Genomic DNA, 7594 nt, shown 5'->3' with positions numbered 1-7594 from the left:
CTTCATTTGGGCAGGTGTTTCTGGAAATTCTAAGAATTTGGTACTTTTTGTCTTAGCTTGTTGTCATTTACACTATTTGTCTGGAAAGGTTTGCAGGGAATGATTTCCTGGTAGATTATTACTGTACAATGAATGGACACACAGGAAATTCTGGTTTGTCACACATAATCTGTTGCTGTATTGAAAATGAAAACCCCAAGAATGGAATGCATAGAGAGAGTACTATATACATAGGAACCTCTCAATTGGGACAGGGTAGGCCCAGATATCTCATCCATAGTAACTAGTCTAAGGTTATAAACTGTGTGATGCTACTTGTTTCTGAAAATAATCACTATGGTTGGACCAGTTCCAAGCTTCCTTGTAATTCCTATGGCCACCAAAGTGATCAGGATATGTCACATCAATAAACTTGCTCACCAATACTAACACAACCCTGAGATATGACCAAGGCTCACTCTTCTATTCACTTCCTATTGCTGAAGTTCACTTAGACCCAAAATTGCTGCCATCAACCACTGATGATGTGAAATGCGGTAGTAAATTCAAGATACTGGCACTACATATCTTCCCAACATAGTACAAGTATTCTAGAAGCTCTGCACTGGATGGCAGTGTGACTTATATCAGCCCAGTGTTTGAAATTAACACAGTAGGAATAAGTTCTTGAATAAAAATCATAATCTTACTATCCGGCCTTATTCACTATAAGCATTGTCTTATACCATGTTAAGGAGGCTGAATTTGGAGTAGTGGCTGTAAAGAAGACCGCTGGGCTGATGTTACTATTGACCATGTTCAAGTCTCATGGTCACAAGATTCTCAGATAGTGGTTAGCAGGCAAAAACCAAATTTGTATTCCTAGGGAGGAGGTAGATGTTAAGAAGTTGTGATTTCATATAGTCCCATAAGATATTGGGTGATTTAACAGCAAACACACATTTTTCACATGTGGCACAAGAAAAATGGAGCATAATGCACCACAAAATTTCCAGTGAGATGGAAAACTCATTTCTCCTTCCTTCTCACTTACCTGTCACTCTCCCTTCCCTCTTCTCCTCCCCTTTCCCTGTCCCTCTACAGACCTCTCCTTTTTCCCTTCCTTTTCCCCCTCTCCCTATGCCTCTCTGTCTCCCCCCTCTCTCTTTCTCTCACCCTCTTCCATACCCTCTCTTTTTCTATCCCTGTCCACATAAGGACTTGAATTTCATTATAGGAGATTATTTTTATGACCTTACCTAAACCTAAAGAAGAGCACATATTCTTAATGGATAGAAGAAGACACTGATTATGTAGCATATTAATTTTACATACACACACATTCAATCCACCAAAGTCATTGCTTTGGTTTTGAACGTATTATATACTAATTCTTTATAATGGAGAATACAATGGTCTCTATCCAGGCTTTTTATAAGGAACTACCAGTTTGTACTGGCCATGGTTTTTGCCATTGAGGGGATTAACGAGAACTCCCCTCTTCTACAGAACATTTCTCTGGGATTTGATATTTATTTTGTCCCACACACTGAATGGAGGACATTAGAGAATTCCTTACTTTGGCTTTCTGGGCCTGACAAAGTTTTTCCTAATTACACATGTAGAAAAGAGAGCACGTCTATAGCAGCACTTACAGGATCTTCCTGTGCAGTATTTGCCCAAATTGGGACACTGCTGGAACTCTAAAAATTTCCACAGGTAAGGGTGTGGGTGGCATGTGCATAGATGAAACCATGGCTTCTTTGGTGCAATTCTCAGTTGTTGGGAAGAACAAAAGTAGGAGTCTTGTTTTATGAAGCACTCCATTATTAATGTTATAGACTTTGCAGAGCACCCATGTTCCTTTTGTTTGGAATGAAGAAGAGGGAGAAGTTGGATCAGACATAGGGCTTTCTTAGATTTCTGCGACTGACCTATGGTTTTCCAGAAAGTTCTCATAAAGTGCAGTGAGCAAGCCTTACTTCCTACCTCTTTTACTCATGCTTAGTGCATACCGGGCATCTGATTGTACTTTTTGACTGTCCTTTTCTTCATGTGGCTTCCAATTTCCTTCTCCCTTTAGCTTACCTTTGGGCCTTTTGATCCTATCATGAGTGACCGTGACAAGTTCACATCTCTCTATCAGATGGCTCCCAAAGAAACATCTTGGGTTCTTGGCATGGTCTACTGATGCTTCGTTTCAGATGGACCTGGGTTGGGCTCTTCATTTCAGAAGACCATAGAGGTTTTCAGATTCTCTCAGACATGAGAAAAGAGATGGACAAGCACAGAATCTGTGTAGTCTTTGTGGAAATGATCCCAGTCACCATAGTGTCCTTTTTCCCAAATGCCTGGTCAAAATATTACCAGATTTAATAATCACCAACAAATGTGATCACCATTTATGATGTCAGTGATTACCTGCAAGGTTTATTGTATGATTTTAGGCATACTTTACGATAGGCAAAGTCTGGGTCATGAATACTCAATGGGATGTAACAAGTTTAATATATATATCATTTCAGATTCATTCCATGGACATTTTATTTTTCCACACCACCATGGAGACAATTCTGGTTTCAGAAATTTTGTCCAGACAGTTAACCCTTCCAAATACCCAGAAGACTTTTACCTAGCTACTGTGTTTTTAAATAGCTCATTTTCTGAGTCTCAGTGTGGAATTTCTAAGAACTGTCCACACGATGCCTCCTTAGACTGGTTGCCTGGGAATCGTTTTGAAACAGCCATGAGTGAAGAGAGTTACAATATTTACAATGCTGTGTATGCTGTGGCCCACACCCTTCATGAGATGCTACTTCATCAAATCCAAATGCAAACAGTGGGAAATGGAAAATGGATGGTGTTTTCCCCTTCTCAGGTAAAGGCTTTTTCATTGGAAGGTACATGACATCAGGGACGTCTCTTTGTGAACTGATTTCATAGACAAAATAAGTAGTTTGTGACAATTTCTCAGACAGCACAATAGGAAGTATACATTTTTTTACTTTATAGGAGATAACTAGACCTGAGTAGATGTGTTCCTGAATACGAGGGGCAATGTGTCAAAAAGAAATGCGTTTTTATTCCACATCAATGTTTTCCATTATAAGTGGCCTCAACAACCTACATGGAAAATGTTTTCACTATGATAGAGTAAGCATTTCACAAACAGTTTTTTAAATAAGAAGAAAAAAGACAATGAAGTCCTTGAGTACCTATGTCCTGCTAGAGACTGTAGTGGGTACTTTATATAAATGATTTGATTTAATTCCAGTTTAGGTGTTAATGAACCCATTTGATATTTGAATCTCTACATTCATTCATAAAATACATACCTACCAGGTTTTTCCAGGAGTTTAAAAATTATCTCATTCTCAGACTCACTCATTATAGTTAAGTATAAGTATAAGTATATTCGCAAATACTTGTTTACACATCCCACAGTTAAAAAACAACTTAAATAAAGGCATAAATAATGAAAATATTATGAATGGACTCGAGGAGATGGAATAAATACTCAAGCATCTAACCAGGAATGCCAGACATTGTATGTATACAAGTACCTATCACAATCTAGAAATGGAAAAGCAACCTTAGAACAAAGAAACAAGAGAACCAATACAACAAGAAAATATATTTAATGACAATACAACAAAGGAATATCAATGTTAAGGTGTATTCTAATATAAATAAATGTGATTAAAACCCTAAAAAGAGTGTTCAGCAAGAAAATTAAAACTTTGTAACAATACATCATTTGTGAAATTCTGCAGAATTACATCAACATCATATGTGGATGTGTTGTTGCATGCCTGTAATCACAGTTACTCAGATGGCAGATGTAAGATGATCATGGTCTGAGGCCAGCCCATGCAAAGTTAGCATCTTACCCAGTCTGTAAAACAAACTAAAAAAGAAGTGGGCACAGGGGAATGGTTCAAGTTCACATTGATATTAAGCATAAAGCCCTTAATTCAATCCCCAAGATTGAAAAAAAACCAAAAAAATAACAAAAGAACTTAATTAACAGAATTTATAAATAAAAATCACAAATCTCAGTCATTGGACTTAAAAACTGTCAGGAGGGGGAATTGAACATCTCAAGGGTTAGTGTACATCACAGGGATAGAGCCAAGGTATGGGGTACTTGAGGTCTTGTGTTCAATCCCCAGCACCACACAGAAACCTGCATGGATGAATATATGTAATAAGTAAAAACCATAATTGAATCATCTATGACTATTTTTATGATCATCACGAACATCATGGTGAAATTTATTAAAATTTCAAGAATTTAAAAATGCTCATTTTCTTAAACTCCTTCAGAGAATAAGAAGAATGGGGCAATAAAATTTATCTTATGAGAACAGGTGAACTTGGTTCCCCATATGTGAGAATATAGAAGAGAAGAAGTATATTGGACATTTTCCTTCTTGAACTAAAATCGTATTTCTTGTTCAAGGTATTTTAAGGAAAATTCAAATAACCAGACTTCATATATGCAATGGAATTCAATTCTATCTCAACTAGTTTATTGACTTGAACTAGTTTTTTCAAACATATAATAATATCACCAACTCTAGAAAAATGTATAATTAAATACCATACCCATTTGTATCTTAAAATGAATAGTAATAGAACTGGTCTTACTAAGTAAGCAGATGTCAATTGTCTTAATCCAATAAAATGTATTTACAGAATCTCAAAAAAGAGCTTCACATTTTGGAGTCCAGTGGTGAAACAAGAAAGAGACAAAAATACTCAATGTAACAATTTCCAATACACCTTCTGCTGGGATCCAGGCCAAGACAACCATTGTTTATTAATTAATTTATTGATTGATTAATGGTTCCAGAGTCAAAATTCGGAACCTTGGTCTTGCTAGGCAAGTGCTCTATCACTTGAACTATAATCCCAGTCCTTTTTTGCTTCAGTTAATTTGTAGATAGATACATGCTTTTCCTTGCACTGTGATGGGCCTAAACAGTAGCCCACAAAACTGGGAACACAGGTGCCAACACCACTCCAAGATTATTTGTTGACAGAGGATCTGAGGTTTTCCCTAGCTGACCTTGAGATGAAATCCACCCTGTCTTTACCTCCTGAGTAGCTTGGATTTCAGCCTTGGTCCCGTGCACCAAGCACAAAGATAGTTTTCAGAAACAGAACACATAACGTGAATATGTTCATAAGGTAGTGTTTATATATAATTGTGAATCTCACCTTGAATTTACTTGTGATGGAATATGAGGTTAATGTGTATGAATGTATTATATTCTGCATAGCAGTTATAAGTCCTAAGTGAATTTTTTACATTACTATATCTTAATGTATATACTACCTAGGGATAAAAATGATTGTTTTGAAAGACTCTTGACATTAAAAAAATACATAGAATAATGACAAATAGACTGGAGTTAGTGCAGGTTGAAATATGATTGTGGGAGGACAAATTCATACTGGAAATATGCCAGAACCCTACAAATAAATGTACTGATTCAGTGCAAAGGTACTCCAAACTAGAACATGCATATGGTGAAAATGACAATGAGATGCAGGATGTTGCGACTTCTTCACCCAGTTAAAAAGTGTTACTGATTGCCTCTGTTTCAGGGAATTTGTCAATTATCTATGTCATAATAAAAGGGAACATAATTCTAAATAAATTTGAGGATTATGTGAATAAAACAAGATCTAGTTTACAGAGGTTTAATTTGGTGAGCTAGGCATAACTTTAGTGTTTTTGAAAATTAGAAAATGGTGTCATGAATATGTCAGATAAGTTAAGGAAGTTAAAGTAACTTTCTTGGTGCCACAATAACAAAAATGGGAAGTGTTCAGTTAGAATTATTTGCTGTGTAGAATTTATTTTTATCTAAAGCAACAAAAGTTGAAAAGTTTACCATTGTGCTGTAGGGGAGGTGTGAAAACTGAACCTTGACTAATGGTAACCTGCACTCCTCACCAGACATGGATCAGTGTGTGAAGTGTCCAGATCATCAGTATGCCAACAGCGACCAAAACCACTGCCTCCAAAAATCTATGACCTTTCTGGGTTATGAAGATCCCTTAGGTTTGGCTCTGGCCTGCAAGGCTGTGATCTTCTATGTACTCATAACTGTTGTTCTTGTGACCTTTTGTGAAACACTGAGACACTTCCATTGTCAAAGACAATAGCCAGGTTCTCAGCTACATTTCTGCTCATCTCCCTCACTTTCTGTTTTCTCTGTTCCTTGCTCTTCAATGGCCATCCTACCATGGCCACCTGCATCCTCCAACAGACCACTTTTGGAATTGTATTCACAGTGGTTACTTCCACTGTCATGGCCAAAACTCTCACTGTGATTCTTGCATTCAATGTCACCTTTCCAGGGAATAGGACGAGGTCGCTGTTGGTATCAAGGGCACTTAGCTACCTTATTACCATCTGCACACTAATCCAACAGACTCCCTGTGGAATCTGGCTTGGAACTTCTCCACTCTTCATTGACACAGACACAAATTCGGAACATAGCCACATCATCATCGTGTGTAACAAGGGATCAGTTGTGGCCTTTTACTGCATCCAGAGATACCTAATTTTCCTGGCCTTGGGGAGCTTCACAGTGGCTTGTCTGTCAAGGAACCTTCCTGACACATTCAATGAAGCCAAGTTCCTGACGTTCAGCATGCTGGTGTTCTGTAGTGTCTGGGTCACCTTCCTCCCTGTCTACCACAGCACCAAGGGAAGGGTCATGGTAGCCGTGGAGGTCTTCTCCATCTTGGCCTCTAGTGCAGGGATCTTAGGCTTCATCTTTGCTCATAAATGCCACATTATTTTGTTAGGGCCAGAGAGAAACATTCTGTATAGCTTCAGGGGTAAAACCCATTGTATGTACAATGAAGTTTCTGAAGGTTAAACTCATGTGTATCTTAAACAAAGAATCAAAAATAAAGCTACACCATTGTAGCAGTTAGATATGAGATTATAATTTGTGACTTACTTCAGTGTAATGAAAACACATACTACTTTTCTAACAGGCTTAGAATTTCCATATGTTGCATTTATCTCATTTTAAAGATTGGATTGCATTGTGGTTTTGTGTTTTGCTTTGTCTCATTGATTCTGCAAAGTCTCTGCAAATATTACTGGCTTAGACTTCTAATCTCCACAATGATGTTTTCTGCCATTTGGTGTTTCAATTTATTTTCATCAATTTTTAGAATATATGAAATTCAATGTCCCTTGATATATTTCATTGAATTTTTTGATAATAGTGGAAAATTCCATGCCTGGTGTTTTCCAGGCATCACTCCACCACATGAGGCACACCACCATCCCTTTTTGCATTTGTTGTTTTTGAGACAGTATAGCACTTTATTCCTGGGCTGGCCTGGTCTTCCTCCCTCCTATTAGTGCCTGTCTGCATAGTGAAGGAATAGGCAACTCTGCTTCTAAAGGAAATGCTTCAAATTCTAATCAAAGTGACAACCAGAGAGTTCTTCCTTAATGACACACTGCCTCATTCTATAAATTGATGTTAGCTTGATGTAGCATATAAATTAGTTTTATAAACACAGAATTGAGGCCTACACTGAGCAACAAGCAATATGGTCTTCTAAAAGGGAAATGCAG

General features: G+C 37.5%; 1 pseudogene; it reads left to right on the top strand.

The window, feature by feature from the left end:
- The first annotated feature begins 531 nt into the window (after window positions 1-531).
- Window positions 532-6878, top strand: LOC109677100 (vomeronasal type-2 receptor 116-like; annotated as a pseudogene).
- Window positions 6879-7594: the final 716 nt, after the last annotated feature.

This window comes from Castor canadensis, chromosome 6 (genome assembly GCF_047511655.1).
Source record: "Castor canadensis chromosome 6, mCasCan1.hap1v2, whole genome shotgun sequence".
Taxonomy (NCBI): domain Eukaryota; kingdom Metazoa; phylum Chordata; class Mammalia; order Rodentia; family Castoridae; genus Castor; species Castor canadensis.
This window is presented reverse-complemented; position numbering and strand designations above follow the sequence as displayed.